General features: G+C 40.8%; 1 protein-coding gene across 1 annotated transcript in view; it reads right to left on the bottom strand.

Annotated features, from left to right (window-relative positions):
* STYXL2 (serine/threonine/tyrosine interacting like 2) overlaps window positions 1-12,106 on the bottom strand; it is a 512,965-nt gene that overhangs the window by 461,051 nt on the left and 39,808 nt on the right. The window lies entirely within an intron of this gene.

Raw genomic sequence — 12,106 nt, 5'->3', positions numbered from 1 at the left:
TATATCTTGGAATTATTACATTGTATGGATCTGTCTACACCATCCCAGAGTTTATGTAATGGAACAGCACAAATTCCTTAAGATAAAAAAGTAAAGTCAGCTCAAAATGAGTCAACATGTTGCTCAGTGTAATCTTTCCTTTCTACGTCTCATTGGGATATTCACAACACTTGATCTATCTCCACTCTGTCCCATTCTGAATTAATGTTTGCAATTCACATAGTACAGTTCAGAGGTGCAGTTGGAACACATGACAATACTTCAGCAGAAACATATGTCTGGACTAGCTCTAAGTTTGACCATGGCTCAACATTTTTTAGGCCTATACGCTTGCAGCACAGTATTTGTGCTGTCATGTGATCTGTCATCAACCTGTGATGTATGCCATCATAAGTTCATAGGTTCATAGGTAGGTACTAGGCTATCGGCCCTAGGGCCTATACAAGCCCAGCCAAAAAGGTACCCTGGCTTTTGCCACCCAAGAAAATTATTTTCCTGTGCCACTGTCGAGCAGAGCCACAGAAGTGATCCCCAGGGTAAATTTCCTATTTCCCATCCAATCATCAAGACTTTTCTTGAAGAGTGCTAACGAGGAGCTTAGTTTGATATAGATAGGTAGTTTATTCCAGAGTATGGGAAATCTCTGGGACAGGAATCTATCCCTCCAGCATGTTCTGTTTATTGCGGTGACAAGGTTTAGGTCCCTAGAACGTGTAGCTCGGAGAGATTGGGATTTCTTTAAGTAGAGCATATCCAACAGTGCTGGGTTTGACATAGCTTTGTATGTTAGGCATAGATCACCTCTGAGTAGGCGATATGCGACGGAGTAAAACTGGAGTTTTTTGAGACAGTCTGCATAGGGCATCTGTTTGAGGCTGGTAATCCTCTTTGTGAGGTATTTCTGTGGCCTTTCCAGTTGTTGTAGATGTCTTGTGAGGTACATACCAAAAGGGGCGTTGTACTCTATAATGGGTCTAATGAGTGATGAGTAGAGGGGAACAATTACCTCTTTTTTTCTGGATGATAAACCTTTTGTGATGAGGTGTGTCACGTAGAAGGATTTCCTGACTACTGTGGTGATATGATTATCAAAGGAGAGACTACTGTCCACCTGTGTCCCAAGGTCTCTTATCACACTTTCAGTGTTAAGTATACTACCACCTGTGTTGTAGTTCATGGGTACAGAGTTTTTACCAAAGGGGATGACAATGCACTTTTTGGCATTGAGCTTGAGGCCATGGCTTTGATACCAGGCATCTGTCTCAGTGAGGCCCTTTTGTAGGATGTCCACATCGTTAGGAGTTTTAATTATGGCTCCTAGTTTGCAGTCATCTGCGAAATTCATTAGCCAAAGACCTTCTGTGCTAGCCTGTACTTCAGAGAAGTAGATACCAAACAGGAGAAGGCCCAGGACTGAACCCTGTGGTACTCCACTTGTCACTGGTCTGAAGTTGGATTTGGAGTCTGCTACTTTCACAGTGTGGGTTCTGTCAGTGAGCCAGATGGCAACCCATCTTGTGACATAGGGATTTATACCTAGTTTAGTGAGTTTATCTATAATTCCAGGGTGTGGGATGGTGTCAAAAGCCTTGGCAAGATCTAGATAGGCTGTGTAAACCACTTTACCCTCGTCTACGGGTTTGTTGACTGCTTCAAAGAAGTCTATCAGGTTTAGGAGACATGATCTGCCTTTTACAAACCCGAACTGGGTTGGGTCCAGAGTTTGGAGATTACCAATGTCTTTGTTTATAAGTTCCATGATGATACGTTCCATGGCCTTGCAGACCAGGCTTGTCAGGCTAATGGGGCGGTAGTTCCCAGGGTCCGTGGTGGCTCCCCCTTGGGGAGTGGGATAACCATCGCTGTGCACCATTCAGTGGACACAAAGCCTGAGGTGCGGCTATGATTGAACATGGTACTTAGGTGGGGTGCCAGTTCATTCTGTAGTTCGTGTAGAATGCAGCCTGGGATGTTGTCTGGTTCCATGGATGCTGTGTTCTTGGCTTTGGAGAGTGTGGTTTTTATCTGTGCAGCCACGATTACAGGAATTTTGCATTCTTCCGGTATACAGATGGGGTCTTTAGGGGGTGAGAAGGGGGGTAAAGTTAGCACTGAACCTATCTGCCAGGATGTTGGCAATATCAGTTGGGTCTGTATATTTAGTGCCATTGCACTGTAACTCAGAGCAGATCTGAGTGTTGCCATTGAGATTCTTGACATAGCTATAGAATGCTTTGTGGTTGTCTTTAGAATCAGTGGTGATTTTGTTTTCATAACTAGCTTTGGAGGATTTTATGAGGGATCTCAGCTTCTTACTGAGGCTGACCAGGGAGCTCCTCCACTCATGGGATTTTACTTTCTTTTGCAACAGTTTCTTCCTTCTGTTGTACAGTTTGTTTATGGCAGGGGACCACCAGATTGTCTTCCTTTTTTTGGAGGATAGCGTCTTGGTTCTGTTTGGGACAGCACAATCCATTCACTCATGTAAGTGCTTATAAAGTGCAATTGTGTAGGATTCAGTAGTCGTAACTGTATAGTCTTTCTGCATGGGTGTCATGAAGTTCACCACTTCTGTCTTAAGAAGCATGAAGTTGGCTTTGGAGAAATTTTTATCGTAGTTTCCTTAATAGGGGGTGGAGTCAGGATGTGGATACCTAGGGTAATTACCTTATGGTCGGATCGGACCAATGAGGCATTGACTTCAGGTGTGGAACACCAGTCACTCATGTTGGTAATGACTAGATCTAGGATATTGTTGCCCCTGATGGGGATGTGGATAAGTTGATCCAGGACATTGGAGTTTATGAATTCCAGAAAGCGTTGAGCAAAAGAGTTGGTACATGAGTAGTTTTCCCAGTTAATGATGGGGTAGTTGAAATCCCCCATTATTAGGGTGTTTGGTTGAACCCTAATATTTTCCAGTACATCAAGAAAACAGGAGTGGGAATCCTGGGGCATGGCGGGGGATCAGTAGCAAGCTACAATTTGGATTACAGTTTTGCCCAGAGTTAGTGCACTTGGATAACCTCAGCTGCATTATGCTGAGCAACTAGCTTGGAGGTGTGGATATCCTTAATGAGTATGGACACACCTCCGCCTTTGGTGCTCTGGTCCAGGTTACATGGCCGAAAAGTGCGGTATGAGTTATAGCCTGGTAGTGCAGGGGTGCTCTCTGGAGCCTTGAACCAGATCTCAGTCACTGCACAGATATCGATGTTCTCCATTTTAAGGAGTGCCTCGAATGAGTGCATTTTGAGATTTAGACTTCTAGCATTGAATAGCATCACCTTCAGTTTCTGCTTGCCTGTTCCTGTTACGGTGGTGAATTTGTCATTTGAACCTTGCCTAAAAAAGGCACTATGGGGCGGCAAGAACCTTAGCCAGTATCCCAGGGGTGACAGGTGCAGGCCATCTCTGGCAAAGCATCGTGGTCTGTTGACCATGTTCATAGGTTCATACTAGGCTAACTGCCCTTGCAAGCCATTTGAAGCCTAGATAATTACACCTTGTGAGACTCAAACCCTGCACCTTGTGCTTGTAAGGCAAACACCTTAACCATTAGGTCACCCTCCCAACCCCTGTTATCTCAGGCAGACAGATACTGGATCCCTTTAGAATGACACCAGAAGCTTAGCCAATTGTTGAAGTCAGTCATTTTGTCATTGTACTGCGGTATCATACTGGGTGATGGCAGAATGCTGCTCAGGGCTAGGGTCACACCTGCCTGGGCTACAAGATTGGAGAGCTCTTCCATGTCTCTTTTCATGTAGTCCAGGGAGGTACGTCTCAGGTCATTCACACCAACATGGACGATGACATAGTCATATTTGTACTTGTTGTGGAGTGACCTGAGTGCGTGGGTTATGTGACGGATTCTGGCACCCCACAGGCAGCTGACAGTAACCTTCTCCTTGGTTAGCCTGGTGAGTGGGACATCAGTGTACCTGACTATAGAGTCACCTATGACTAGTGTGTTGGGTGCGTTGTTTTGCCTTATTGGCTGTGGTTGAGTGGCACACTGAGTCTGCGGGCTATGTGTCATTTGGGTTGTGTTGGGGGGGTGGAGGTTGCTTGCATTTCTGCTTTGGATGTCTATGTTGCTTGAGCAGATTACTATTGAGAGCCTCTGCGAATGTTTTTGTGTTTCTATGTGTGGATTTTGGTGGTGTAAATTTAGTGAGACTATATGAGGAGTGTGGTGTGGTGCAAGTGTTTACCTTCTCCTCTTGACTGTCAAGTTCAGTCTTGGTTGGAGAGAGCTTTACCTCCAGTTTGGCTAGATAAGTGCATCTCTCACAGGTTGTAGTGTTGGGTGGTAGGAGGAGAGGGTTGTCTGTGTACATGAGGCAATTTCTACATTGCCCCAAGATGCCCAGATTCATAAGTTATACAGGAGAGAACACTGGGAGATGACCCTTGGACATGCCTGAATATTTTCCTCTAGATAAGTGATTAGAAGAGCTGTTTTTCTCTAAGCAAGTGAGGAAAGTAAGTACCAAAACTGTGTTTCTCTAGGTAATGAGGAAGGTTGAGTGCTGTAGTAATTAGTAGCTTATTTAGTGCTTACAACAAGTTCTGAACAAGTGCAAATCACGAATAAGCAAATTCAAGTGCTAAAACTAAGAATCTGTATCTGGAATAAACTAGTTACAGGAAAGGGGGGAAACAAGTGCAAATGCAGGCTTTTAAATCAGAGAGCTGAAAGAGATGGAAAAAACTGGCCAAACGGCCAATAACTACAATTTCTGGGCCAGAACCACTCCTTATGTGGTAGATAGGTTACCTAGTGCTTACCACTCCCACTGATAAGCCAGAAGGCTTCCCTCCAACACAGAAAACTTGGGGGGGGGGTGCTCAGAAGCTTGCATACAGTCCTGGATACAGCAAATCTGAATCTGGACCACACTAGTTACAGGAAAGGTAGGAAACAGGCTTAGATTTTTTTAAATACAGAAATGTAGCTAAAACAGCAGTAAAAACAATTCAAATGCAGTGCAAGCTAGCATACTTGAGTATGTAGCAATGTTAGACCAAACAGTTTAAAAAAATGCAATTAAATTAAAAATGACTAAAAACAAGTGCAGAAGGAGTCTATTAGGTAGAATGAGGTAAAGAGACGGGACTGGGGGGAGTGTCCCAGATCAAATCTACAGTGGGGGCGGGCAACTGCAAAAGCCTCCAAATTTAAACAACAAGACAGGAATAGGGAGAGTGGGTAGGGGGAAAAATAACACCTTCAGCAGAGATCTGAAAAACTATACAGTGAAGCAAAAATAACAGTGCACAACTCTGAAGTCAGCCAGCAATGATATAAAATTAGTCAAGCAACAATTAACAGTACACAACTCTGAAGTGCCAGAAAAATATACTTAACTCTGTATATCTCCAGATAGTTTGAAGAGCACTCTGTCAGGACACAGGAAAGTACCAGCAATGATATGCAGGCTGTTACTAAGAGGGTCTGTGATCAGTTTTTGTGAATCCCATGTCTACAGTATGACGTTTTCTTTTCAGCAATGCTTACACTGATTTGTGAGCTCATACTCTTTAATCTCTTCAGATGTTACCTGGGACTTTCCATCAATCTCCCCTTTTTTGGATAATATTTTGGCAGCAATACATAATACATAATAGGAATTCTTGAAATACAGTGTGACTTCATGCTGCCAATTATCAGGTGTGAGACACTGCTCGCTTCATTATGCTATAGCAAACTGATTGTTAAAAATTCCTTAGAATCATCATTAGTTTCCATTTCCACATGTGTCTGAACCATGGACATTTTTAAGAATTGTAATCATTGGTTTAAAACCACCTCACTTAGAAATATCACTTGATATTGGTGCTGGTGTTGGTTCTGATAATGCCAAGGTTGTGGGTTCATTTCCCATATGGGCCAGTGGTTATTTCTGACTCATCCTCCTTAAACTACTTTCCCATGCACCTAAGACACTTATCATCTCCTCCCCTCTTATGCCTACTCACTTCCTGTTTAATCCTACTAGTTCCCCTTTCCCTGTACATTTTATTCTAAACCAGCTAACTTATCTTAGACTTTCAACCTCCTTTAGGCATCACTCTTCCTCCAAACTCTTCTCCCACCTTTTTCCTCTACTGAACCTTTACATGCCTAGTTGTCAAAAAATAGTTTTTGTAACACTGCTGTTTTATCTCTTATGTACTTCACTTCTATTGGTATTATGCTTACTCAGGCTACAGCCTTTTTCTCCAACTACTACTGTACAACTGTACTTGCCTCGTATGTATCTACTGAAAAATAATGATTGCTTATTATCTAACTTCTTCCATATAAAAAAATTGGAATTCACTGTGGAGCTTTTCTCCCTGGGTCTCCACTGAAAATGGGCCACTCAGCTCAGACGGACTAACCCGGTCAACAAAAGTAAAATAAATAAAATAAATAAATAAATATACCTTTCTTAAGCCCTGTCATTATAGCTGAAGATCACAGCCACCAGAAAACTATGGAAAATTGTATCAAAAAGTGAGGAAATATTTTTTGAAATTGTAGGATTTAATACCCAGTGCAATACACTCAGTTTATGTTTTATGCTACAGCTTGCATTATGAAGCAGTGCAATGCATACGAATTAGGCATTCATTTTGATATTCCATCTTGAACAGATTATACGGAAAACTTAATTACCTGTACCCTGGTTTGCTCAGAATTGAACTTATAACTCAGTTAGTAATGCCATAAATGCAAGGAACATAAACTGTTAAAAATTGATAAGGGCACAACCATCATGAATAGAAAACCTAGTAAAGGTATTGATTTGTATGTCTTTACATTTTATACTCACGGAATTAGGTCACTTAAATGTGCATTAAATCACTGAATTCAACTCTGTGAAACATATTCAACATTGTAAACAAACATGGCATTGGCTTGGATAAACAATAAATAGCAGGGAAACAACCATACAGAGCAAAATGTAGTCACTCTCTTATCCCCTTGAATGGGAGTATTTTCACCTCTTCTCAAACCTGCTGTTTAACTTTCTTGGTGATTGCAAATTTCTCTAATTTCCTGTTGTAACTCATGATCTGAATGCAGAGTCGTAGATAGTAATTTGGGTACCCTGTGCCATTCTTCAGTCTGTGTGTAACTCACACATACTTTTATAATCCTATTAATAAAGCAAGAAATTCTTAACAAGTTTCATTTCTGTGCACACTACAACTTGTTCTTAGACATTGATTTGCTCTAGAAGCTACTTGCACATGACAGAACATATGAAATTAAATTCATAGTTAAGATGCCAGCTAACATGATATCTTTGCCCTTCTGAATCCACCAATTAATATAGAAACTTCTGACAGCTGGCACAGAAGATGAAGGGTAGGAACTGTTAACATAGGTGCCGGAAACTGTTGAAGACTGGGGGGGGGGGGGGCAGAGGGTGAGAGGGGCACTTAGTGATCCAAAAAGGGCAATTTTTTAAAACTATTTACTACCACAACACATGTTCACTTGGAGGACATTTTAAGCTTAACCAATTCCCTTTCTGTGCTTGAATTAACATTTCCTGATTGGTCTTACCTATCCCATGGCTGACAATTGCATATTATCCCTAGTGAGAATAACTGTGTTCATACCATAGATAATTTGAGGTGACCAATGTAAGGGATGCAGCATTTAGGAACTGTCTCTATCCATTTGCTGCACGAGGTGCAATCCTGGACTACATTTTCTATTATCCATCCTTAGATCCAAGCTGCATTTGAATATGGACAGGGATGAGCTTTGTTTTACTTGAATGGATACTGAAATCAGGGGATGTTCTGGAAGAGTGATAGTCTCTGTGATATATATCCATCTCTCCACAACATTCAGTTTAGATATCTGGACTGAATATTTCTGATGCCATTTGGCTTGCTGATGTTCAGTAAGTCCATCTGTATTAGGTTGGTGGATGCCTTGTATGCCAGACACGTCACCTCTAAGTATGTTGAAGGATACTGACTATAGTGATAAATCTTTGAGGTGGTCCATGCAAGACCTATTGTTTAGGACTTGTATCCTTTTAGTAAGGTATCTCTGCGGGTATTCCAATTGTTGCATGGGTCTGGACAGACACATGCCAAAGTGGGCATTATACAAAATGATTGATCTAATCCATTCGGAATGTACCTTACCCGACACCTGCAGCAGTTGGAAAGACCCCAAAAGTTCCTCACCAAAAGGATAAAGGGGCTCAAACATATGTCATACGATGCCCGACTGAAGAAACTCCAGCTCTATTCAGTCGCATACCATCTGCTCAGAGGTGATCTGTGCCTGACATACAAGGCCATGTCCAACCCGGAATTAATGGACATGCTCCACCTCAAAAAATCCAAATCCACCAGAGCCACGAGAGCAAGAGACTTAAACCTCAACACGGATATAAATAGGACGCTGGAGGGACAGATTCATCACCCAGAGACTCTCTACACTATGGAACAGAATCCCAGTCCATGTGAGGCAGAGCCCCTCACTGACTCTGTTCAAGAGAAATCTTGACGAGTGGATGGGAGATCGTAGGTTTACCCCGGGAATCATCTCTGTATCACTGCTGGACAGAGGCACAGCAAACTAATGGGTATAGTATTCTCATCCTAAGGGGTGGTGAAAGCCACACACACTCTGGCTAGGCTTATAAATGCCCTAGGGCAGATAGCCTAGTATGAACCTATGAACCTATGAACCTATAATGAGGGCTTTGTAAAGGGGACAATAACATCTCTAGTCACAATCAATTTGTTTTATATAGAAAGGCTTTCTTATGACTCTGGGCACATGTTGATCAAAAGTTAAGTCAATGTACACACAAGTTCCCAAATACCAAACAACTGGGTCAGTTCTCAGGGGGCATTATCAATTTAGCAGTTCCCTGGAGTAGATGACTCCACAAAGGATACAATAATGTATTTTTGGAGTTTAGTTTGAATTCATGATTCTGGCACCAGTTATTGTTTAGGACAAACTTTCCTGCATGATAGTTAAGTCATTTGGGGATTCAATAACTGCTCCTAGCTTGCAGTCATCTCAAACTTAGTTGGCCAAAGCCCTTTGGTATTTCCTTTTACTTCTTTTTTTTACCTTTATCCATTGCTTTGGTGACAAGAGTAAAGCTTAAAATTTGCCCATGATTTTGAGCCTTTCACACTTTCTCCAGATTCTTGACCTAAGAGGCTGAAGGATCAGAGCATATGTTTGACTGTCCCTGATTTTGTGTCATATTTTGGTTTGCTCCTCATATGTGTGACTTTCTGGCAAATTTATGAGGACTGCAAAACTTAAATAATGATAGACACTTGAGTTTCAGACAAACACTGAGCCCTTTGCTAAACAAACAATACTGTCTCACAATGAAGACAGACTTAGCATGAGCAATAAACTTGTCTGTCCTTAAAACTCACATTCATTGAAATGGCATGAAAACCCGCATTCATTTTGCATCTGGCCAGTAGAGGACTAAGCTTACCTTTGGGCTGTGTTCAAACTATTGGCTCCTTTCACATTTTTAGGGCCATGCATACATGTATGCATTCTTTGATTCACCTTTCTGATTGTATTAAATTATATTCCTTGTATAATACAGCACCACTTGTTAGAATGTGCTTTATATTTGTAGTTTTGAACAGTCTTCTAGTAAGCAATGAAACAAAATGTATGAAACAATTATGACAAAACTACCCATTTCAGAAAATTTCAACCATAAAATGCCACTCAAACGTATGTCATTACAGTCCACCATTATCAGTAAATATGCAAAATCTCTGCAGAAGTGAGTCATATAAATAATCACACATTAAAGGGATCTATAACTAATGACGAGGTTACTGCTAGCAAATAACTTTATATTTCATTGTTTCATCTACAAATAAAGTGCCCATTGCCCTTGAAGAATAAATTGCCTGTGTTACATTAAAAAATGGTAAGCTAGTAATATTGCACTGGGGAATGGATGGCAAACTGATAACAGATCATAGTTACTAGGTAACTCTTCCAAAGGAGGACATTCACAGGATAGCAGCATCCACTCCCTTTAAAGTACAACACAGTACAATATCAGTGATCCATTTGGATACTGTGGGAGTAGAACCCACAGCCTTCTGTATCAAAAGCAAGTATACTACCTGTTGTGTTACTAACAACCCAAACAACTTGGCATAAGCAGCACTAAATTTCTCTTCCCCTGAAGCTCTCAACTCATTGTAAAATTCACTTGACACTCAACTAAATCTCTCAGCTTCGCAGCACAAGAAATCTGATTGAAACTGTAGGCTCATTAAAGGACCTGGATATATGGGTAGATCCAGCTATTAGTTTTTCTAATCATATCACCCAATTGGTTAATGACAGTTATAGAACTATAGGTTGTATAAAAAGATTATTATAAAGTCTAGGGAAATCAAAAATGATGAAATCATCATTTTTTAGTTACATTAGTCCCAAACTTGAGTATGGAATAACAATATGGAAACCCTATAAGAAAACAAGCAGGAGTAAATTGGAAAGAGGGCATCCATAGATGTGAAAATTTAAGTTATTATGAAAGACAAAAATATCTGAACTTGTAAAGTGTCTATTACAGATATCGAAGAGGAGATCTTAGACAGGTATATAGGACATTTAGAGACAAGTACCTCTGGGAATATTTAGGGCATACCTCTCAACTGTACAAATTTTTGCAGAATGTCCAGATTTTAGCCTCATATTTGGTCTATTTTTCATAAAAATTGTGATTTTTATGGCAAACTAGTGGGAAATCATTAAGGACTGAAGTTAGAAAATAATGGCAGACATTTGAATTTCAGACTTCAAACCCTTCAGACAAATTCATGCTAATACAAAATCTGCTAGACTATCAACTTTCTAAGTCTGTAAGAGCAATATTTAAAAATTGTCCCTATTTTTGGTCATTTGTCCCACTTTTATACATGGTTTTGGCCAAATTTCTTGCTCTAAGAAGTTGAGAGTAATGATGTGGGGTTATCAAAAAGTACTAGAGAGTCATCAGATAACCTACGTAGAAGATTGTAATGAGCAGCAAAGCAATGACCTGCCACACACACACACTTAAAACGAGAAGCAAAGCAATGACATTGTAAGCTGAGCAGCAGTACTGAAAACAATCACGGGCTTTCAAATGTGTAGCAGTACTGAAAAAAATCACGGGCCTTCAAATGTACAGCAGTACTGAAAACAATCACGGGCTTTCAAATGTGTAGCAGTACTGAAAACAATCACGGGCCTTCAAATGTGCAGCAGTACTGAAAACAATCACGGGCTTTCAAATGTGTAGCAGTACTGAAAACAATCACGGGCCTTCAAATGTGCAGCAGTACTGAAAACAATCATGGGCCTTCAAATGTACAGCAGTACTGAAAACAATAATGGGCCTTCAAATGTACAGCAGTACTGAAAACAATCACGGGCCTTCAAATGTACAGCAGTACTGAAAACAATCACGGGCCTTCAAATGTACAGCAGTACTGAAAACAATCACGGGCCTTCAAATGTGCAGCAGTACTGAAAACAATCACGGGCCTTCAAATGTACAGCAGTACTGAAAACAATCACGGGCCTTCAAATGTGCAGCAGTACTGAAAACAATCACGGGCCTTCAAATGTACAGCAGTACTGAAAACAATCACGGGCCTTCAAATGTACAGCAGTACTGAAAACAATCATGGGCCTTCAAATGTGCAGCAGTACTGAATACAATGTCAGGTTTCGGTCTTTCATCTACCTGAGGTACAGGCTGTGTTAGATTCTCTCAGATAGGCCATATTGACAGTCAGTGCCCCTAAGGACAAGTTAGGCACGACATAATTAAAATAATTAGAAAATAGAGTAGAAAGAGAAATTGTCAGGGCCCAAAAAGAACAGTTAGAGCGCTGAGAAGGTGGCCTATTCCAGGCACTAAAAGGCAAGTGAGGGCATTATTTGGGTTTCTGTATTTATGCATTTATTTGCATTTGTTATTTGGGGTAGAGCACTGATTTATATGGACTTTTTTTTAGACTTTTTTCTTTTTTTTTTCTTTTCATACTCGGCCTGGAAGCACTACCTGGTTAAATAACTTAATCAGAG

This window comes from Protopterus annectens, chromosome 5.part1, assembly GCF_019279795.1.
Source record: "Protopterus annectens isolate FY-2018-M chromosome 5.part1, PAN1.0, whole genome shotgun sequence".
In the NCBI taxonomy this organism is placed as follows: Eukaryota; Metazoa; Chordata; order Ceratodontiformes; family Protopteridae; genus Protopterus; species Protopterus annectens.
This window is presented reverse-complemented; position numbering and strand designations above follow the sequence as displayed.